Source organism: Lygodium microphyllum, chromosome 2 (assembly GCF_053477565.2).
Source record: "Lygodium microphyllum isolate KBCC chromosome 2, Lygodium_microphyllum_v1.1.10, whole genome shotgun sequence".
Classification (NCBI taxonomy): Eukaryota; Viridiplantae; Streptophyta; class Polypodiopsida; order Schizaeales; family Lygodiaceae; genus Lygodium; species Lygodium microphyllum.
Genome location: NC_141136.1, coordinates 146,636,256 through 146,660,360, shown reverse-complemented (window position 1 = coordinate 146,660,360; position 24,105 = coordinate 146,636,256). Strand labels below are relative to the sequence as shown.

Genomic DNA, 24,105 nt, shown 5'->3' with positions numbered 1-24,105 from the left:
ATTGCAGCATGTGAGGTAGCTTGGTTATGCAAGCTACTTGGTAATTTGGAATGCAAGAAGATAATAAGGTTATCATATACTACTATGATGACCTTAGCAGCATTAAATTGTCTAGAAACCTAATGTATCATGTGTGAAACAAACACATAGAGGTCCATTACCATTTCATTCGTTAGGAGTGGGTTCTAACAAGCGATATTGACTTGGTTTATGTCGACACAGAGAATCAAGCTACTGAAATTTTCATCAATTCCTTAGGAGCTGAAAAAAGGAACTAAGCCGTGAAGTGGAAGCATGGAGTGGAAGAAAGAGCTATGATAGGAGCAAGAGAAAAATAGAGAGAGAGGGAGACACACAAGATCTGGGAACTCCAATAGTCACAATGTTTGATGGGCCTTCTCTTTATTCAAATGTCATTCAAAGAATAAAGAATGATGTGACAGTGATGGGCACCTACCACCTGTAGAATACAAGTGTACTAGTAACTAATACACGATGCAAGTGTTGTCAATGTAACTAATGCATGGATGACAATGCACATGTGTCTTTATCTCCAGCAATCTCTCGCTTAAAGGAGAATGTGCCCCTAGTGAATAGAGAATAAGAAAAAACCGTGACAAATTATAAATGTGTATAAGTATAACAGGATAAGAAACTACGTCATCTCCGTCAACTTCTTAAGAAAGGCAAAATGCTCCGGTGAAAGACTTTTAATAACAAAATCTATATGATTTTGGTCAACTGAGATCTTGACAAGCTCAATGGACTTGTCCTCAATGACCTCTCAAATGTTGAGGTTGTGTTAAAAGTTTTATGAAATATTGAATTGGTTTTGGTTTGGTTTTTATGGTTTTCATGGTCTTTGTTGATCTTCTGTAAGGTTTTGTGATTATGTTGTTGTGTATTTCTGTTGCTCTGTAGTCTGTTATGTTCGTTTTTGTTAAGTGTTATGTTGGATGTATGGATATTTTGGGAAGTGTTTTTGTTTTAGGAAAGGATGAATGGAATCTCTATTCAAGATAATTAAAGTGAAGAAGTAGCTGATGAAGATTCACAGAAGGTTATAGAATAGCAATGACACAAGCCAGAACTCACATGACACTATGATGTTTCTGGTGCCTCTTCGCATCTGATATACCTTTTGGGAGGTGTATCCATGACCAAGAGAGGATAATTGAGTGCCATTATTGAGTATTGTAATGAGACTATGATTTATTATTGAGAGAGCAAGAGTATATGAGAGAGAGAAGTGAGAGAAACTTAGTTCTATGCCTAAAAACAATGTATGAAAATGAATACTATGTGATTGCATCTAATATACCTTTTGGGAGGTGTATCCATGACCAAGAGAGGAGAATTGAATGTCATTCTTGAGTATTTTAATGAAGCTATGATGTATTATTGAGAGATCAAGAGTATATGAGAGAGAGAAGTGAGAGAAACTTAGTTTTATGCCTAAAAACAATGTATCTACAATGAGAGATAGAGAGAGAGCTATGAAGACAATGAAAATGAATACTATGTGATTGATTTCAAAAGTGGTGTATTCCTTTGTGTTCCTTGTTCTATTGATGGATTCTATGAAAATGTTGAAGATTATGGTTGATTATATCAAATCCCTATTGATATCTACTATGATGCTGCGTGAAGAGTGGTTCTTTTTCTTATTCTGGTTTTCAAAAGAATAAAATAAAATCTTATTGATGATACAAGATATATTTTCTTGAATTAGAAACCCCATTTCTTTAGTGTTCCTCTCGGGGCTCCATGTTTTTGGTGCGTAGCTAGGGAAACTTGCCATCAACAAGCATCGAGAGAGGCTGAAAATGAAGGAACTGGCATTACTAAGAAGAGAAGAATTCAATGGATGCTTGCAAATTTCTTTCTTCCATTGAAGAGTTGGAGAATATTATTGCCAAAGCCACTTTCTACAAGAAGTTCATTCCACAAGGGCGAAAATATATTACCATCATGATGCAAGCTCTATGTGGTGGACTATTTCCTCTTCCTATTGAAGCAACAGAAACTTGCATCTTGGTGGAAAATTGTTTAGGAACAAACTAAAGGGTAGAAACAAAGAGAATGACCATCCATGGAAGATTTGTCATTCATTGAGAAGTTTCCAGACATCATTAAGTGGGCGATCACGAAGAAGCTTCAAGAGTCGTGGCTAGTGGAGGTTCACGAAAACAAGAAAGAAAAGAGTTGGAATTTGTTCGTGGATGCTCCACAGCAAGATACATGGGATGCTTGGTGTTCTGACAATCTTCTATTTGTCCAATTAGCAACCCATTAGAAGTTGGTAGATAGAGTGTTCTTTACAACATACACTATTGAAACCATCAAAAGCTGGTATTATTATGATGATGGCACAACAACGATCCTAAGAAGAATGAGTTTTGATACTTTCAAAACGGAATATCTCCCTCTCTGTAGTGGTTTGAAAGATGAATTTAGAAATGTTGAAAAGAAGGAAGTAGAAGAGATGTTGGCCAGAGAATCCTCGAGAGAGTGAAGCCCTCTTTGATTCTATTCTATTGAGTACAGACCAACTGGCTGGAGCCAACCCCTGATGAATGACACAATCAAGAGGCAAGCGCTAGAACAAGTCCAGAGGTATGTGAGAAGAGAGAAGGTAAGAATCAAGGATGAGAACGAGCTTGCAGCAGAAGCATCCATTGACGCCCTAAAAAAACTCTTTATAGAAGTTGGGAAAGGATCAAGGGAGACGTACTCAAATATATATCACGAAATGTTTGTCTTGTTAACGCATTAAGGCAGAACATGTTAAAATGCCTGGGAAATTGCAACCACTTGAAATTCTACAAATGAAATGGGAGTTCATTAGTATGGACTTTATTGTTGGCTTACCCCAAGTTCAGGGAGGATATAACTCTATTTTGGTTATAATAGATATGCTCACCAAGGTCGTACATCTCATCCCTGTCAAGATGAACTATAAAGCTTCAGACATTGCAAGATTATTCATCAAGGAAATATTCAAACTTCATGGGTTACCCAGAAGAATCTTTAGTGATCGTGACTCTCTTTTCACATCACACTTCTGAAGGGCTATCTTTGAGGCTATTGAAACTCAACTATGTTTCAGCACAGCTTACCATCCCCAAACTGATGGTCAAACAAAACAAGTCAATCAAGTCATTGAAGATATGCTTAGGGCATACTGCTGTCGTGAACCCAAAAACTGGATTCAATAATTACCACTGGTTGAGTTTGCTTACAATGCTTCTTACCAATAGAGTATTTAGATGACCCCTTTTCAAGCATTGTATGGGCATGATTGTGTATCCCTTTGAACTTCTCGGATCCAACTTTGAGGGTAGAAGCTTCAAGACAGATGCTGGAAGACATGGATGACCAAACCAAATCAATAAGACAAGACATCCAAGCTGCCAAGGATAGACAGAAGGCCTACTCTGACTTGAAACGGCAAGACAGATCCTTCATCTAAGGTGATATGGTCTTCAGCTGTGTACGCCCTAAAAAGAGTTCAGTATCATTGGGAGAGTACAAGAAGCTAAGTCTGAGGTATTGTGGACCTTATAAGATCATCAAGTACCTAGGGCCTAATGCTTTACGACTCGAGATGGGATCTTGAGGCCTGTGTACTAGTCTACGGGTGAAACTTGGAGTAGCAATCCTGATGATTGGCTAGGATAGCCTTTGGGCAAGATACTTGATGTATTCCAAGATTATGATGAACAAAGATCAAATATTTGAAAAAGAAACTTGCTTGACATTGTTTTTTTTAATGTTAGTGACTAAGTTACGTGAAGGAACCTGTGTTTAAATTGGTTAATTAAGGAAGCTGCTTTTGCATGCCAAATATAATGTGGTAGGTAATTAGATAACTAAGCAACCCGAGGAAAGTGCGGTGGACATGACTTGGGTCCGTCCTATGGAAGGGTGGTCCCGGTTAGCTGGGAACTTTTCTCAAAGAGGCGATAATGAAACTGTGAAGACCTAGAGACAATTGAGTAAGAATCTCGATTTATGTTGTTTTATGGGAGCGGAATGGGACTATGCCTTATGGGCAAAAAGGTTGAGCTTCGCATCCCTCTCGTTTCCCATTCTCCATGAACCAAGTGTAGCATAAATCGGCTTTGACTCTATTGTTCCTACACAAAATGGTTCATCTAGAGATTAACGCTAGCTACTTCGTAGACACTTGGCTGCTAATTGTACTTACAAGGAGAAGGTTTATTCCAATATGAGTTGTATTACATGTCGATAAAATTTCTAGAATTTCTAGTCATGCTGAAAAGGTGTAGTGGGTTCTAGATCTTTGTCTTGATGTGATTCTTCTATTATATATCCAAAGACTGCACTTGTGTAGCTTCGTTTTCTTGAAGGCTCAATATCTTCTGCAGAGGGCAGTCTACTTGTATGTGCCCTAGCTCATTGCAGTGGAAGCATCGATGGTTGGGACATCTCCTACGGATATTCCTATCTCTCTGCATTTTTCTTGTCCTGATCTCGAGAATCATCCTTGTCACAATTGCCTAGTTCAAGTTCTTGGATGATTGGTTTTGCTTGAAGTAATGCATCTTATAAGTCTATTGGACACATTGCTTCAAGACGGTGGTTTAGAGGAGTGTATAGGCCAAGAGAAAACTTGGATACTTGTTGCACAATACCCATAGGCGGTGCATATTTTAGTAGGGTTACAAACTTTGAGTAGTAGATTTCCAAGGTTAATTTTAGTTGCTTTAGGTTGAAGAGTTCATTCATCCTCAAAGTTTGGTAGGTTGGCGGAAGGTATCGTGAGCGTACAACATATTTCAGCTGAGCCCAAGTGACAGTGGCTTTAGAAATGCCTAGATCTTTGCACCATTGTTTCCACCATATCTGAGCTTGACCAACTAACTTAAGTTTGCCCATCATTACTTGATTGGAAGAAGCAGTTTGCGAAGAAGAAAAATAATCATCCTTCGACTCAATCCATATCTCTGCCTCTGCTACGACATCTATTCCTTTTCCACCAAACTCAGGTGCCTTAACTTGCTTGAGAAGAAAATTCTTCTCTTGGATGTCCATATTCGTGGGTGCAGAAGGTGCCTGACAATCAAGCCATACCACTTAGGTTATTATGTTTAGGATATATCTACAAACCATATATTAATCTATCACATCATTACAAAGTTTCACTCTGATACCAACTATAATATGCCCACCGTCCAAGCACGTTTTTTAGTAGTCCACCATCGAGAAATGATTCTAAGTGTCGCTGCCTTGGCACTCCCATGAAATGTTCTGGGGTTTGTCGTGCCTAGGGTTTCTGGAGTCCGCCTCACAATGGAACATTCTTGGCTGAACCCACTAGGATCGACCTGAAATCTAAGTTCCTAGTGGTCAAGGTCTCCTGGCAACATTCTGGCATTGGGTTTTGGACATCCTACTTTAGGCATAGATACCCAAGCCAAAGCACATCCATGCCACACTTGGTTCAAAGAGAATGGGAAATGAGAGGGATGCACTCAACATCTTTACTCGTAGGGCATAGTCCCATTCGGGTCCCCTAAATTGACATGAAACAGGGTTTCTATCCTAACAATTTCCAGGGGTTAAACATTAGTAAACCTTGTGAGATGCCTCCCAGTTCTTTGGACCACCCTGCTATAGGACAGACTCATCGGGGAATCCGCCCACCTGCTTCCCTTGATAGCTTTAGTTTTCTAATTAGGTCCTATCACATTCATGTGCGACATTTACAATCAGCTTTCTTAATTAAGCCTTTTAGAAACAAGGTTCATTCGCGTAATTTATGGCATGAACACGAAAATAGAGCAAGTAGTCCTTTTTACAAACAAGTTCCTTATCTTCAAGTTAATCTTTGTCTCCTATCCATACAAGAGAAATTATACATCCCTTTTGCCATACATAAGTAACTGGTCCAAATCCCATGGAACCACAATTTCCATCCTTTATCTGGAATAGGATCTTCCAACACCAGAGACGTTGGGCCCATGGTAGTCTTCAACTCTGTTCCGCACTAGGCAACGGGTGTCAAGAGCTTCACCTGACCCATGAGCAGCCTAGGAGTGAGACACCATTTCTGCAATTGGCCTTTTCATGACTCAACCATCGCTCCATGAATCAAGCAGTGCCCTTTTCCGGTTAATTCACAGTGCGATCTTGGAGGTGATTCACCCGTGCAAAATATCATTTCCTTAATTAATCCAGTTAAGAATCAAGCACAATCAAGGCAATCAGCCTAATATCATCTTTCAAAAAACATTCCTTTATTTCCATGGCAACTTATCATCACAGACCCCTGCCATGAATTTACCATCAAACATAAGTACTTAGAATAATTATCCAAACAACAATCCAACAAATTGCTGAATATAAAAGCATGTTTTTACAACCAACAAAACCAATTGTATTTTTTTCAAAATTGCAAGAATAGACACGATAACATTCCTATCCACATATCAGTTCTCCCCCTTGGGATCAAAGAGCGATTCTATGTAAAATTTTACTCAACACTCCCTTCCTTTGGCTAGGGCATACGCTAAGGTTTCAAACACTGTACAAGACGTGAGTCCTATACTTTCAATGTGAGATAATAAATTTGGCAAGAGCATTTATGCCTCTTCTCTAAGTGATATTTATCTTTGAGCCTTTCCCTAGCGCAATACTATGTGGTACTTTTAACTTGACCTTATCTTTGTTTCTCCCAAGGCAAGGAATGCGAGACAAATTTGTAACGATGCAAGACTATCTTCCAATGTAAAATAGTTCCGAAATTTATTGTGCAAGTTGTAATCAATTTATGTTTTGGTATCACAAGGTAAACTCTTTAACCATTATTTAATGCAAAACCTTCATAGGATGGATGCAAGTGTAAGACTTTTAATGCAAGATAATTTCATGTACCATTGACGTATGTTGCATATACTCTTTCCCCATGCGTGTATTGTCTATGTGCATAAACCTTAGGGTAACCTTGCGAACCCTAAACAATATTGTCCTAGGTAAGGACTAATCGAAGACTTATTGATGCTTAATATGTTACGATCTTAAATGCTGCTTATGCTATGCATGGATTCGTCGTGTAGCCACTAGGGCAATAAACTTCCCTTGATACAAGCACTTCGCAAACTTCATCCTCGAATATTTGAGATGAACTTTATCCTTTCAGTTAACCTATTTTCGTGCGGCATAGCACGGTCTAACGCATCTCATGCAGAAATCAAAGCAAACATCTATTAATTTGGAAATACATTACTTACGTCTGGTACCAGAGTTGGATTGGTAGTGATGCCCTTGCTCGAGGATTTCGTTGCAGGATTGCCATTTGCATGTGACATTCTTCGCTTGGGGACCATCCTCAATCTTCTTTTCTTTTAGATGCGGTTCGCACAAGACTTTAGTGGCCTTTTAGTGGCGGTTCACACAAAAAAGGATTAAGTTCGCGGGGGAAGGAAGGAGCGTGTGGTCACCATCTAAGGAGGGGAAGAGAAGGGGAACCTTCTAGAAGGTTCTCCCCCCCTCTCTCTCTCTCTCTCTCTCTCTCTCTCTCTCTCTCTCTCTCTCTCTCTCTCTTTGTGAACCGTGCTGCCCTCCTCTCCATTACCATGGGGGGAGAAACTGGAGTAGTGGTGGTGGCAGTGTTCACCCCACCCACCAACTGTTCACTGGCATGGCGGACTAGTCGAGAGGGGGGGGAAGGGTGGTAGGCCATGTGGCCTCCCCCTCCACTTCACCTTCCTTGTGGTCTTCTCTGTCATCTCCCATGTCTCCTTCGTCACCTACTCCTTCTCTCTCTCCGATGTCTCCTTTGCCTCCACATCATCACCTCCTTCCCTCCCTTCATGCTATCATCTTCTCCCTTCCGTCATCACCTGCGTCATCTCTCCATCATAGTCATCGTCATGTTCTTCCTCCCCCGCGGAGATGACAGGGGGATTAAAAATATTTTGAGTTACCTTTAATTGCAAAAGGGGGGGGTGATTCCCATGTGGGAGTGGGGTGAAATATTACAAATAAAAAATGATACTTTAAAATCTAAAAGGCACTTTTATGACATGCTATTATCCATGGCAACCAAGAATGCATCACCAAAAGAGGATCAAATATAAAACATTTCCTTTCCTCCAAAAGTGGACCACTTTTTTCTATCATCTTCATTTTTCTTTTTGAAATATTACAAATAAAAAATGATACTTTAAAATCTAAAAGGCACTTTTATGACATGCTATTATCCATGGCAACCAAGAATGCATCACCAAAAGAGGACCAAAAGAGGATCAAAAGAGGGGTGGTAGGCCATGTGGCCTTCCCCTCCACTTCACCTTCCTTGTGGTCTTCTCTGTCATCTCCCATGTCTCCTTCGTCACCTGCTCCTTCTCCCTCTTTGATGTCTCCCTCGCCTCCACATCATCACCTCCTTCCCTCCCTTCATGCTATCATCTTCTCCCTTACGTCATCACCCGTGTCATCTCTCCATCATAGTCATCATCATGTTCTTCCTCCCCCGCGGAGGTGACAGGGGGATTAAAAATATTTTGAGTTACCTTTAATTGCAAAAGGGGGGGGTTGTTCCCATGTGGGAGTGGGGTGAAATATTACAAATAAAAAATGATACTTTAAAATCTAAAAGGCACTTTTATGACATGCTATTATCCATGGCAACCAAGAATGCATAACCAAAAGAGGATCAAATATAAATCAAAGATAGGTAATATGAGAGCAAAATACCAAGATATGCCCAAATATAAGCTCAAAAGAGACCAATTGATGAAAATAAGAGTTCTCTAGAAAGCCAAAAAATAATGGCCCAAGAACTCTTTAACATATATCAATCTTTTTGGAATTTCTCAACTACTAATCTCAAGGAAAACAACCTGCCAAATACATGTATCTTATTTTTGTAGTATAAAACTGATTCTAGCTCAATCAACCTTAATCCAAAGATCGAAGAAAAGAGTCTTTGTGATAAAATAGATGCCATATACCTCCTAGAACATGAAAAAAATGGAAAAATAGCATGAGAATCGACAATGACCAAAATACATCAACATAGGGCATTTTCATCATAACAACCTCCTAGAGCATCAAGATAAGTAGCGTAGCCCATAGGCATCACTATCTCAACAATCCATTTGTTTCTTACTCTTTCCTTTTCATTAGGACCCTTGATTAAATGCCTTGCTTGGATGAGTTACTTCTTGGGGGGTCCATGAGAGCGGAGTTTTGAGCTTGGAATGTGCCTAAAATTTGCCAAAAAATCCAGAATTTAGGGGAAAATTCTTCAAATCAAAGGCGGCGGCTGTAGCTAGGACGATTTTAAGCATCAAGTGAAGGATGGCTTTCAAAATGCGCCCCAGTGACACTTGCGGATTTTTCATAAATTTTTCAACTGCCGTGTGGGATGCCAGGAGCTGCCAGTCAATGCGGGACGCCGAGAAGGACGTGCACGATTTTTCAAAGGCCGAATCGAAGCCCGGACGAGAAAGATGCCAGAAACTGGCCAAGAATGAAGAGGTGGACAAAAAATTAAGGCTAAAGGGGGTGCCCTTTGGGAGGGGGCGAACCCCCCCTTTTTTTTCAACACAGGCAGCATGTTGTCGCCATGAACGCGCGGAAAAAACGGCCTGTCGGAGGAGTTGTGAGACAGTTAGAGAAGCCTGCCAGAGGAAAAAATGATGATGATAGAGAGAAGGAAAGGGAGGGGGGGAAACCCCGAATATCTAAAAGAAAAATATATACAAAGGTGTGTAAAAAGGGGTTCTAACCCCTATACAAGAATAGCAAAATGAAAAAAATCTTAGAAGCAGTTGATCATCACCTTGCGAAGGCCTGGTAGGTTCCTGGGGACAAGTCAGACCCGAGGCCGATGCCTTGCCCTTCCTTGGGATGACATCTTGCCATAAGAAAAAGAAAGGAAAGTTGGAGCGAAAATAAAAGTGAGCGTTTGAAAAGGATTAAGTGTCGCCTCGCAAGGGCTTGGTAGGTTCTTGGGTACCGAGACAGGACCCGAGGCCAAAGCCCTGTTCTCCTTGGGTCACTACGCTCAGCTCCCTCCTTTTTACACGCCCGAGTATGGAAAAATAAAAACCTAAAAGAAGAAGTATGCTAAAAGAAAATACTTCTTGATCAGGCTATAGGAGTCCTTACCTAGTAGGAGCTTTTGGTTGTGTTGTCCTTAGTTAGGTAGGTAGTTTAGACCACCACTTAGGGTGACCTCTTTGATAGGTCTTTTTAGTTTGGCCGTGTTGGAGCAGTCGGTTAGTGACTAGCTTTAGACCTTCTATCAAATTATGCTAGGCCTACTCCTTGTGGATTTCATGCCTTGGTTTTGTCAGGGGTAGGGTGAGCATTGTGCTATGTTTTAGTATGTATCTATTTTGTATCAGCTTGATGCTTTCTTTGGTTGTTTTGTGCAGATCTGTTGTGGGATTGGACGGGCTGAGTTGCCCTATCCTGTGGTTGCCAATGAGAGCAGAGTTTTGAGCCCAGAATGTGTCTAAAATTTGCCAAAAAATCTGGAATTTAGGGGAAAAATCTTCAACATTGAAGGCGGCGTCTACAGCTAGGATGATTTTAAGTGTCAAGCTAAGGACGGCTTTCAAAAGGTGCCGGAGTAACATTTGTGGATTTTTCATAATTTTTTCGATTGCTATGTAGGATGCCAGGAGCTGCCAGTCAGTGTGGGACATCGAGACGGACGCGCAAGATTTTTCAGAGGCCGAATCGAAGCCCGGACACGAAAGATGCCAGAAACCGGCAAAGAATGAAGAGGTGGACAAAAAATTAAGGCTAAAGGGGGTGCCCTTTAAGAGGGGGCACCCCCCCATTTTTTTAAACGCAGGTGGCAGCATGTTGTCACCATGAACGGCGCGCGGAAACCCCCCCCAAAATCAAGCATGGAGCTTCAAAACAACACATAGATCAAAGATCAGCCGACACACTCCCATTCTTTCCTGATCATATCGCCGGTCTTTGTGCGAGATATGGCTGACCGAATGGAGATATCAGAATCTAGTCTTTCTCTCTCATCCCTCTCTCTCCTCTCTATGGGCTGTTCATGCGCACTATCTTGAAGGAGGAATCGGGAAGGAGATTAAAGGAAACGATGATGGAGATTGATGGAGATGCTGAAGATTGATGTGCAACATTGGATTGAGAGCAATGGAGGCTCTATCTGCTGATCACGTAGTCATTTAATGCGTCTTGGGTTTCGTAAAAACACGATATGACTATTTTTATGAAGGAAATGAAGGTTTTTTTGTATTTTATGATGGTAATAATGTTTTTATTTGATGAAAATTTGTTTGAGTGCTGGTTGCACCATGTTTAATTGATGTTTATAAAAAAATATCGATTTTGCAATGATTTACATACGCTATTTAAATTCCCGCAAAACCCGAAATGCGGTTTTGAAGCGGTAAAATGATAGTTTTGTCGTTTTGGGTGGGTGAAATGTGTTCCTATGGGGGGAAAATGAAAAATAAATTGAATGTCAGTATGCTAAAGTGATGGGAACAAGAAAAATAAAAAAATAGCATATTTTATTGACCAATAAATCAAGAAAATGGAGAAAATAAGGAAAAAAATAGAAATACGCCTCAAAAAAATAAGGAAAAATATAATGAGTGTTGGTGGATGTGTATGGTAGTAGCAAAGCATGAGGTTTAGCCTCAGTTTTCCCTATCTCTTTGTCAAAGTTTGTGATTTACTGCTTTTCATACATCAAAACATGACAAAATGAACCTTTACACCTATGCAATGAAAGTAATACCTAAATGTAGGGGGTGGGATGTTTGAATGGTGCGATTTGCATGCTGATAATTGCTGATTTTGTGATGCATATCATGATATAGAGTTTGGTATATTTTAATTAAGAGGATAGTAGCACGGGCGTTGCCTCGGTGCTATCCTTACATCGCCGCAACGAGTTAGTGAATGAGCGTTGAAAAGCCTGGTTGTGCGCAACACGTTTCTGATTGAAAATTATGTTTGAGCACTTTAGGATCATCCACTTTTGCATGTGCATGTCAACCATGGTATCAGAATACAAAGAACTGGATGCGTAGCACCTATTTTCGATTACGATGACCCACGCTTGAGTGTGGAAAGGCAACCTAAGTCGTAGGATAGACGTTCGTTTCTTGGGGGATTATTTGGTAAGGACATATGGTATCTCTTAGAATACGTTCAAAATGAAAGAGTGGAGTTTGTTCGTTTGTTCTATATGTTGAGTAGCGCATCAAGGGGCCAATCCCTACGATGTAGGAGAGTTGTAGTGGGGCTGATGTGATTCCAATAAGAGGTTGCCTCCTATGTATGTGATTATCGTGGCATTTATTGCCAATGTGTATGGGTTCTCCCTCTGTGGAGTTTATAGAAAGGGAAATGTTGGACTACAGAACTATAGACTCATAGACTAGGCTTTAGAATTGTTCATCCTTTAGCAGCAGATAGATGCTCTTGGCCCGCGAGGTCATATTGGTGTGTTTGTCTGTTATGAGCATGAGGTCCGGCTAGTGCTATAGCCAGTGCCGGCCCATTTGAGGTCCCTTTAGTGGTGCGTCTGCTGGGAGCTGCCAACAAGTGGTGGTTCTCGAATCTAGGGTTTTGAGGGACCAAAAAGTTGGTTTCTGTCCTCTGACAAGGACCGTCAAGCAAAAATACAAAAAGCAGAACGTGTTGAGAGGGCTAGACGGCGGTTGGAGATTTTAAGACACTATTCCCCTCAAAGGAGCAGCCCGACACACATAAAAGGCATTGGTCTTAGTAACCCAACTGCTGCACATAGTCCTTAAGGTACATGAGAAAGCGCAAGTTCTTCCTCTCTTCCACCAAGTCAACCCACTTCAAGTGGGGTGTGTGATCCCATCAGTCCAAACTCCTATTGTCAATCCGATTGTCATCATGGCACAACCCATTGCAATTCCTGCAGGGACGTCGGATCTGCCAGCTTTAGGAGTTCCTTTGCCCATTTTTAATGGGTTAGCGGAAGAAGATGCAGAGTTTCACATTTGTGAATTCCAAAGATTAATGTTTAATTACCGCATCCAAGATGAGGGACATCTTATGATGTTCTTTAACATGACGTTAAAAGGAAGGGCTACAGTATGGTATCATAGCATAGAGACTGAAACCATAACTACAATCAACCAATTTTATGCAGCTTTTCGAGGAGAATATGCCCCTGAAAGAGATGGCCAATACTGGTTGCGTGTTTTGAATGTAACGCGCCAAGAACCCCATGAGAATGTGAAAGCCTATGCCAAGAAGCTTAAGGAAGTGTTTCGTAAGTTACAAACTTACATTCCTATTCCGCCGGCTGCCTGCCCAATTGCAATACTTCTTGCATGGATTGGATTTCAATATTCAGGTACAATTGAGCAGTGTGGCTTTGGCTGATATAGACACCGCCATCATGCGGGCAGAAGGAGTAGCGTCACGATTACAAATGGCCTATTCCTCTCGAATAAATCTTAACGCGGGTCTAGTACCTGGAGGCAATTTACCATTGATAAATGGAAGTCAAGGGATGCCTATGAATAACCCTAATGGGAGAGGAAGCATGGTTCAAAATGTACCTTTGCTGTCAGCTCCTCCCAGTGTGACTATGCCTATGGCTAGTCAATTGGCTCCACCAAATGTTGGAGGCCAAGCTTTGAACCCTAATGTTGTTCCTGTGAGTCAATAACCAATGCCCAATCAAATTGTTAGGCCAATGGATAGATGATCAAGGCAAAGTTAAGGATATGATGAAGTACTGCACTGACATGATTTCTGAACAATATCGACAAATAGCTGTTGACATCAATTTCTTGAAGAAGCAGCAGAATCTGATAGGGAGTCGACACCTTGAAGAGGGTGGTCCCTCAAAATTCAGCTATAAGTGGTGTGGCGGACAACATTTCCCTAGAAACTGCCCAAATGTTAAATGTGATATTTGTGGGAAGTCGGGCCACTTAGCCACTACTTGTTGGAGTAAGATTAGTTCCCTCCAACAAGGGAGTAAACAGCCAGGTCCACTTAATCATAGAGCGCAAGGTAATAACCTCCAGCAAAATGATGGACCAAGACCAATACTGCAAAGGGGAAAGGCCACTATAGAGGAGTTGCCACAAGGCAATGGAGTCAGCCTTATCGAGGCTCTACGCGTCAATGGCACTGAAACCTCTAACCTACGAGCCGTGACAAAAGGCCAAAAGGCTAAAGAGGGTGATAATGATAATGCAAAACCGATCGAGGAAAACCCTAAGCAAGGGGATAAGGGGACGCAAGTCCTGAATCCTGGCGTGGAAGGTGGACCTCTAAGGCCTGTTGTGACAGAAAAGTCAATCCTAAGAAGGATGAGGAAGTGCCAAGAAAGAAGGCAAGAGCTAAAAAAGAAGCACCAAAGCCGGTCCCGAGACCAAAAGAAAGAATGGTTTGGCGAGAAAAGAGAGCTTTGGCTACCTATCATGATTTTGATTTAGCAAGTTCTCTTTGCAAAGTCAAACCAGATGTAAATCTCTTACAGTTGATTAAATTATCTCCAGGAGTACACAAGGAATTCAAGAAGATCCTGTGTATTGGGTATATTATAGAACCTTTGGGCATAGCATGAGTAGGGGAAGATTGGTTTGATCATGTTGAAAAGAATTTCCCTAGGGTTCCAGCATACGTGGATGGAATATTAGTGGAGCATACTATCGTAGACACTGGGTCCTCCGTCAATATCATGAGTTTAGAGTTGATGGAGAGGTTGGGTCTAGGCATCCAAAAAGATGGCTCCACCCTTCTTAGAATGGCTGATGATAGTCTAAGGCAACCAGAAGGTTGCGTTACTAAAGTCCATGTTATAGTTGCAAGTGTAGAATGCTTCTTGGACTTTAGGGTGATAAGATTTGTAGGACGTCCTAGCTATTGAGTCTTGCTAGGCAGGCCTTGGATCTTACGAACAGACTGTCAAGTCGATATACCCGCCGGTCGAGTGGTTCTAGGTAGAGGTGCTAATCGAGTAATAGTCGATGCTTACCCTAAGTCTCCTCAGAGTGAGAGAGTTCCTTTATCCTCTACTGAATTAGAAACAACAGATGATCCATCTGGTAGAGTGAGACATCATCCAGTGAAGAATCTAAAGAGGGGTCCACTACAGAGGATATTTATTAGATAACTCTAAATGAGCCGATAGAGCCTCAAGATAGGATAAGAGATGCGGATGTGATTGAGTTGGACCTTGGCACGCTAAATGATTCGCGACCAATTAAATTAGGCTCCATGCTCAGTTCAACAGAAAGGGAGGACTATGTGTCCTTGATTCAAGAATTCCGTGACATCTTTGCTTGGAGTTATGACGAGCTGAGAGGCATTCCTCCCAGCCTGGCTGTTCATACTATTCCTGTAAAAGAAGGCAGTCGTCTTGTGCATCAGAAAGTAAGGCATATGCCTTTTGAATTGAGGGACGGGCTGTTTGAGGAGTAACAAAAGTTACAGAAAGCTAGTTTAATCTTCCATGTAGAGCACACAGAATGGTGTTCACCTGTTGTCATCAGGAAGAGGAAAAATAACTAGATCTTAGAGAGTTGAATAAGCAGACGGTTAAGGATTACTACTCGTTTCCATTTATTGACCAGATTTTGGATCAATTAGCGGGTAGGGAAATATATTCATTTATGGATTGCTTTGTAGGATACAATCAGATGGCAATTGCAGAAGAGGACAAGTTGAAAACAACTTTCATTACTGTCTTTGGTACTTTTGCATACCATGTGATGGCCTTTGGTTTGTGCAATGCACCTGGATCATGGCAATGAATAGCAGACAAGACCTTTGGTGACATCTCCCCAGATGAGTTGAAAGTATTTATCGATGACCTAGGGGCAGCCACTGTAAGGGAAAGGATGTTGATTATCTTAAGAAAGTGCTTTGAGCACTGCAAACAATTTTGTATTGCTCTTAACCCATGGAAGTGTGTCTTTAGAGTGCCTTATGGGCTATTGCTAGGCCATGTGGTCAGTTCAGACTGACCGTGAAAAGATCAAGGTTATAGTCACTATGAGTCCACCATGCACTCCGAAAGAGATACATAGCTTTTTGTCATCGATATGGTACTATCGGGGGTTTATAAATGCCTTGGCAGAAAGAATGTTGCCACTAACGAACTTATTATCCTTTAGCTGTCTATTTGTATGGAGCGATCCTTGTAAGGTAGCTTTCAAGGATGTGAAACAGGAGCTAGTAAAAGCACTAGTTTTAAAAGCACCTAAAAGAGGCGAGATATTTTACATATTTTCAGCAGTCACCATGTATAGGATCAGCTCTGCTGTTTAGCCTAAATATGGGAGGAAAAGTGGTATCATCCAATAGCTTTTGCTAGTTGAAAATTGGGCATATTAGAAATTAACTACACCTACATGGAGAAGTTGTGCCTTGCGATGGTCTTTGCGACTAAAAAATTCAGGCACTACATCCTCTATGAGAAGGCAGTTTTCTATACGAAGGTGAAAGGGCTTAGATTGCTTATGAACAAGCTACAACCGCCTGATTGTTTGGCAAAGTGGTTAATCACGTTGCATGAGTTCGATTATGAGATTAAGAGTAAGCCACCAAGGTTGCAGGGTGTTGTGGAATGCCTTGTGGATTTCGAGGAGCCGAAAGAGACTTTAGTGACATTGAAGAAATGTTTAAAATTGATACAGCTTCTATCCCATCTTGGTATGCTGCTATCACACATTATCTATCAATAGGAGAGACTCGAACTGGTTTATCAAAATCTGAAAAGTGGAAAATCAGACAACAGGCTTTGAAGTTTTCCTTGATCAACAGGAACACTATATCGACAGGGTGTTGATGATATCTATCGCCAATGTGTGATGCGTGACGAGGTTCCTTTCATCTTGGAAGAGTGCCATGACTCTGCGTGTGGAGGGCACTTCGCTGGACGGTTGACAGCACAGAAAGCTTTAAGAGTTGGATATTGGTGGCCGTCCATCTTCCAAGATTCCTTTGAGTACGTTAAGAGATGTGATACCTATCAAAGACATGACAGCAAAGAGATTAGGAAACGCCCACTTACGCCTATCATGGCTATCCTTCCATTTGAGAAGTGGGGCATTGACTTTGTGGGTCCTATCACCCCGTCGTCTACTACTCAGAAGAGATACATTATAGTAGCAACAACTGATTATTTTACAAAATGGTCAGAAGCATGGACGACGAGGTAGGTCAATGCAAAAGAGACTGTAAGTTTTCTTTTAGAGCAGATTATCTACCGTTTCAGACCACCGAAGGAACTAGTGTCGGACCGTGGAACCCACTTTTTGAATAAAGTGATCAAAAGCCTGACTGAAGCTTGGCAAATCAGTACAAAAAAATGACCCCCTATAATCTGCAAGCAAACGGACAAGTCGAAAGTACTAATAAGTAGCTTGTGGGTATCTTGTCTAAAATAGTCTCTGAGAAGAAACGAGACTGGGACAGGAAGTTGTATATGGCAGTATGGGTGTACAATACAACATTCAAGCGAGCTACCGGCCATACTCCATTTAAATTAGCTTATGGGGAAGAGTGTGTGTTACCCCTCGAAATCGAGTTGCCAACCATATGGTTTGAAATTAACCACTCTTTGGGAGACGAGGATGCACTCTTTGAATGTTTCACAACCATAGCCCACCTGGATGAAATTGTAGAGCTTATTACACCAGGAGATAGCTAAACGTCGGATGAAGCAGTTGCACGACCTTAAAGCAAAGAAGTATACCTTTAAAAAAGGGCAATTAGTTCTATACTACGATGCGCATAGGGAGCTGTTTCCAGGGAAGCTGGAACCTAGATGGCATGGCCCCTACAAGATTGTTAGGATAGGGAAAAATAGGTCTACGGCTCTACTAGCTGATCTGTAGGGAGTATAATTTAAAAATAAGGTTAATCTTAATAAGATTAAACCTTATTATTTCTAAGTATGCTAATGCGAAAAAAATGCATTGCAGGCCCAGGATGGGGTTGATTGGAGACTTGCAAAAGGAGCTTAAGTTGGTTGATGGGGCGAGATTAATCCCTTATCTGGAGCACCCACATCTAGAGCAGAGATACCATCAGGGGAAGCTTATCTGGTGGAGCAAAAGATACAAAGTGATTGAGCAAGAAGGCGAAACCTTTGTATGGGAGATCAAAGTCTTCAGTGCTTATGAATGTTGACAAGTATGCCTGTTAAGTTTCATGAAGAAGGTGGGATGGAGCTGTCAGTTCATCCTCTAAACATGCTAAATTTTGACTATCATAATTATGAATAGAGGAGTTCGTGATGGCAGGCTGTGTAAACCCATTGTGGATGTACACATTATATTTTGACGGAGTGTCCAGGGGCCCTAATAAAAAAGGGAGTGTTGGAGTAGTAATTCGAGATCCCCAACGTAGAGTTACGATGAAGTTAGCTGCTTATCTCGGGGTAGGATTTCACTAACAACATGGCGGAGTATAAAGCCTTGATTATGGGACTACATATTGCCAAGCAAGGTGGTATTCACCAGTTGTTAGTAAAAGAGGATTCCCAGTTGATCTTGAATCAGCTAGCTGGGACATACACAGTGCGAAATCCCATCCTTTGTATGTAATATCGCACTGTCATGACCCTACTTGAGAAGTTTGACAGAGTGTCTCTTTAGCTAATTCCACGTTACTGGAATTAGTTTGCAGATTCACTAGCAAACCTTGCTTATGAAGAAGACATTTTCTTCAGCTATGGTCCTAGTTTGGATATTGCTATCAATAATGAGATAGGACCCGATCACTTGTGGGGAATGTTATCAGAGCATGCAATATATGGTAGGCGATGGTTGATATGGGTGATGCAAAGAGTAGCTGAGACCCATCTACCGTTGTTATCTTGGACCCATAGGCTGATTAGCCAACATGTTATGCGTACGCCTCTTGCTATATATGCAGGAGGGATGGGTCACAATCTTATGCATTTAGCTTAAGGCTGCGAGCCCTATTTTTCCTCCTTGGAAGGGAGCATATTATTGTATATCGGTATTACTTCAGGGAGGGATGTGTAGGTGCTATTTTGTTTGATCTCGTTAGGCCAAGAGGGCTAGTTTTGCGAGGTTTTAGTGTTTTATTTCATTAGGCCAAGAAGGCCGATCAGTTTTTGTAGTGAAATGCTTTATTTCATTAGGCCAAGAGGGCCAGTCATCTGTTTAGTTCGGCTGCAGTTAATGGCTTCTTGTTTTAGTCCTGTGCTAGACAGGTTCAAAGAAGAGTTTGAAAGGAGCCTATGTCATGCGGAAGCTTCTCGTGGCACTATCTAAGTGATATCTCTCATTTACGAGCACTGTGTTTTTTATGCTATATGTGTCTGTGTACTTATAGGGGAGTTTTTTTTCTTTTTGGGGACCGATGTCCAAGGCATGAAGTCCCAGGTTTAGGTTAGGTATGGCTAAGGGAGGTCTGAGTAGTCGTTGCTTGCTGTAAAGACATTGCCAGGCAATCGAGAGATCTGTTTTAGAAGGTAGTTCTAGTGACCTTGTTTTGCTAGCCTGCTATGCAGCCATTCTAGAAGTTCTTCTTAGTTGTGAGGTAGTTAGAGAAGCCTACCAGAGGAAAAAATGATGATGATAGAGAGAAGGAAAGGGAAGAAAAAAAAACCCTGAATATCTAAAAGAAAAATATATACAAAGGTGTGTAAAAAGGGGTTCTAACCCCTATACAAGAATAGCAGAAGGAAAAAAATCTTAGAAGCAGTTGATCATCCCCTTGGGAAGGCCTAGTAGGTTCCTGGGGACGAGTCAGACCCGAGGCCGATGCCTTGCCCTTCCTTGGGATGACATCTTGCCATAAGAAAAAGAAAGGAAGGTTGGAGCGAAATAAAAGTGAGTGTTCGAAAAGGATTAAGTATCACCTCGCGAGGGCTTGGTAGGTTCTTGGGTACTAAGACAGGACCCGAGGCCGATGCCTTGTTCTCCTTGGGTCACTATTCTCAGCTCCCTCCTTTTTACACACCCGAGTATGGTAAAATAAAAACCTAAAAGAAGAAATGCACTAAAAAGAAAATACTTCTTGATCAGGCTATAGGAGTCCTCACCTAGTAGGAGCTTTTGGGTGTGTTGTCCTTAGTTAGGTAGGTAGTTCAGACTACCACTTAGGGCGACCTCTTTGATAGTTCTTTTTAGTTTGGCCATGTTGGAGCAGTCGGTTAGTGACTAGCTTCGGACCTTCTATCAGATTATGCTAGGCCTACTCCTTGTGGATTTCATGCCTTGGTTTTGTTAGGGGTAGGGTGAGCATTGTGCTGTGTTTTAGTATGTATCTATTTTGTATTAGCTTGATGCTTCCTTTGGTTGTTTTGTGCAGATTTGTTGTGGGATTTGACAGGCTGAGTCGCCCTATCCCGTGGTCGCCAATGAGAGTAGAGTTTTGAGCCCGAAATGTGCCTAAAATTTGCCAAAAAATCCGAAATTTAGGGAAAAAATCTTCAACATCAAAGGCGGTGGCTGCAGCTAAGATGATTTTAAGCGTCAAGCAAAGGATGGCTTTCAAAAGGTGTCCTAGCGACACTTCTGGATTTTTCATAATTTTTTCGACTATCGTGCGGGATGCTAGGAGCTGCCAATCAAGGCAGGACACTGAGACGGACGCGCAAGATTTTTCAGAGGCCGAATTGGAGCCTAGACGCAAAAGATGCCAGAAACCGGCCAAGAATGAAGAGGTGGACAAAAAATTAAGGCTAAAGGGGGTGCCCTTTGGGAGGGGCCACCCCCCCCCATTTTTTTCAACGTAGGCAGAAACATGTTATCACCATGAATGACGCACTGTCGAAGGGTTCTTGAAAGCTAAGTCGCCTCTATAGAAGACCTTGACAAATTTCAAGATAGAAGATCAATCTAGCGAGATCAGATTCAATTTGAAAGGTCAATTTTAGATAATATGAGACATACAATTAGCTACATCTGATTGGGAGTATCTCCAGTAAACGTCTTGACAAAAACTCATGTCAACAAATTTTTCATGTAGTCTGAATCCCTATGAAGCTTCTCTTGGAACTTTTTAAACCACTGATTCAACATATCCATTAGAACAATAAGCAGCATGTCTCTTCCAAAGGAACAAAAAGACTGCATAAAATTGAACAGGTTTTCACCTATCCACATTGCTAGGCTTCGATCTGCTGTTGTTGAGCAGCATTGAGCAGGAAGAGAAAGCACATCTTCAACTGCGAGACCAATCTTTGCAGTCAAAGGCACTGAATTTGGTTGCTCCACAGTACTGAAAGCGAGAACCAAGTTACTGCATGTGCAATGTTAATGCTTTTTCTGGTGGTATGGAGAATTCATCCAAAAGGAATATACATATCTCTTTCACTTCATCATAGGATTCACATCTAAAGGATAACTCCGCTTTGGGAAAAGTACTCCAACCAGCCACAGAGAGCTTGTCTCTGCTCCGCAGTGAGTAGAAACATAACCTATGTTGACATCTGTATCTGCAGACAGGCACAACACTTCCTGACCTTCGTTTGCGGCGCTGATAACTTTTAGACGAGACTTCATCCAATTCCTATGTTTCATGTTGACGACGTTGTCTCAAACCCAAATGACCCATGTGAAATCTCCATTCACATAACCTACAGTATCATCTTGATAGGCTCCCAGTGCAAGGACGACACGATTTCAGTGCAGTAATGGCAATATCAGCAGTGATATCACCACCACAACAGAATGCCCCAATAAGATTTCTTCCAGGATCTTGTAGTTGTTGTCTCAAAGACACATAATAGATGTCTCCAGAACTCAAACCAATTAGTAGGTCATGGCCATCCTTGGCCTTTGAGTCAAATACATGGCAAACTGGATTTGCATTCTGAAGGAGAGTGCTTTTATAGGGTCCTTGTCGTGAGAATTGTAATCGCTGACAAACAGAGTATCACCAACGTTAAACAATAGACTGAACCTCGGTGCGCCCCTCATCAACAAGCTTGACAAGCCCCTCAACATACTACTGGATTGCCCGCTTGACACACTCTCCTCCACCATAATCAAAAGCTTCTCGATTTGATCCAAATCTCTCCCCCGATGCTTGCGTCTTCAGCCTTTGCTTTTTCTCCCTAGGCCCGATACAAAGCAGGTCCCCTTTTTCCAAAAAAGTGGCCCCCTTTTTCCCTCAAAAAAACATCTTATCAAAAACATATTGGGCATCCGGCAAGCTCGCGCATTCCACTAGCATAGGGACAAGATAATTTCCAACGACTGGATTGGACTCCAGATTTTGTTGGTGCATATAGGCATGTAATTGCTTGGCATAATTGAGGTTCTTCTTCTGCCTATAGTCTTGCAAGATGCTTATAAACTCCTGCATTCCACAATCATCATGGTAATATAATTGTCAACACAGTAGGAGACTCTGAGTGCAGTTGGGATGTATAAGCATGTAAACACTCATCATAATCTTCTTGCACCATGTTGATTGAGCTGCTCTTCCCCATTAAAGCCAGAGTCTGGCCTGCATTGATGGATTTCATTGCAACAGAAGAAGCAAAACATCTTGCATGATGTCGATCAAGACATAATGCAACCTAGCCTTCTTGCTTTGAGTGCTTTCTTTGCAGTAGAAGAAGCAGCATTGGGCCTATGCATCCTCTGTTCTTTTGCAATTTACCATGAAAGGAGTTCCTCTGCTTCATCAAGCCATGGTATAATGATATCTTCTTTATAGATACCACCATTTAGGGACAACAGCTGGGCCTATGGATTCTCTATTCTTTGAAATATCCATGAAAGGCAGAAAATCCTAGCCCAAGCACTTGCAAAGCCTTGCCTTTTGTGACTCTTGATCATCCTCCAAGCATATACTATTCGGGGACTCTAAAGCATCAACATCAATGGGCCTTGAGGTCCTTGCACCTGCAGAAAGATGTTTGCTCCTCCTTGATCTTTGAATTCTAGTTGGAATTAAGTCTCTAGATCATTGGGCACTTCTAGCTGAGTCATTAATTGATGATGCTTTTCGTTTTGATGCCGCTCTTCCCTGTCCCTGTTCAGAGGAAGAGACCCCTAGCAGTTGACCAGCAGTGACAAATCCAGGCCCTGCAACATCTCCAATAACGTCTTGTTGTTTTGAAGGGACCCCCTCTCTAGCTGATAAAGAAGCACATGAATGTTCCTGTTCAAATTGTGTACCCAAAAAGCCTGAACTAGACTCTGCTTGACCAGAAAACTCACCTGACACATTTTGTACCAATCTCGTCTTTCCAAGGGTATCTTCAGCACAGTCTGGGTTATCTTTCAGCATGCAAGCTTTGGATCTTAGCCCATTTCTTGAGCATATAGTACTAGATGCCAAGTCTATCTCAACCTTTAAACGAGACTTGCAAGGATCATCAGATGTAACCTGTCTTGGTGCATGTGTGTTGCTTGTAAACATTGTTTTCTGGTGCTCAGGTGATTCCAAAACTCTTGTTTCCAAAATTTCCCCTTCTCGCAGTAGTGACCCCTCTGTTCTAGATTCTTTAAATGCTGATCTTTCTCAATTCCGTGATGCACTCTGCTGTGCATAATTCTCAGCCTCCAAGTCAACCACATTTCTGTTTTGGATCTACATACCTGATCTCTTAACTTTCATGATACCTGATTTTGATGAATATCTTGGGGTTTCTTTTGTAAGTCAAGAGTTGTGTCATTTCTCTCTTCTTTGTTAGAAAGTTCTACATGTTAGGTGCTATACTTTGGAGATTATAAAGGTGATAGAAACTTCGCACAAATGGACATCAGCAAGTCCGGATGGCTTCTCAGCTTCTACCCTTCATGTTTCCAGACCCCTCTCCACTATACTGCCCATGCAGAACAAAAATGCAAACACAACAACTAAGTATGTACAAAATAACAAATGTCACACACACAACTTTTTGATGGATTCCACACCTCGGATGCGCAACAATACGACAGCGTGGAAAAAACGCCCCCCCCCCCCCCCCCCCCCCCCACCAATCAAGCATGGAGCTTCAAAACAACACATAGATCATAGATCAGCCAGCAAACTCCCATTCTTTCTTGATCATATCACCGGTCTTCGTGCGAGATATGGCTGACCGAATGGAGATATCAGAATCTAGTCTTTCTCTCTCCTCCCTCTTTCTCCTCTCTA

The 24,105-nt window shown here is 41.6% G+C and overlaps 1 pseudogene; it reads right to left on the bottom strand.

The window, feature by feature from the left end:
- Nucleotides 1–20,954: 20,954 nt before the first annotated feature.
- Nucleotides 20,955–21,666, bottom strand: LOC148040442 (uncharacterized; annotated as a pseudogene).
- Nucleotides 21,667–24,105: the final 2,439 nt, after the last annotated feature.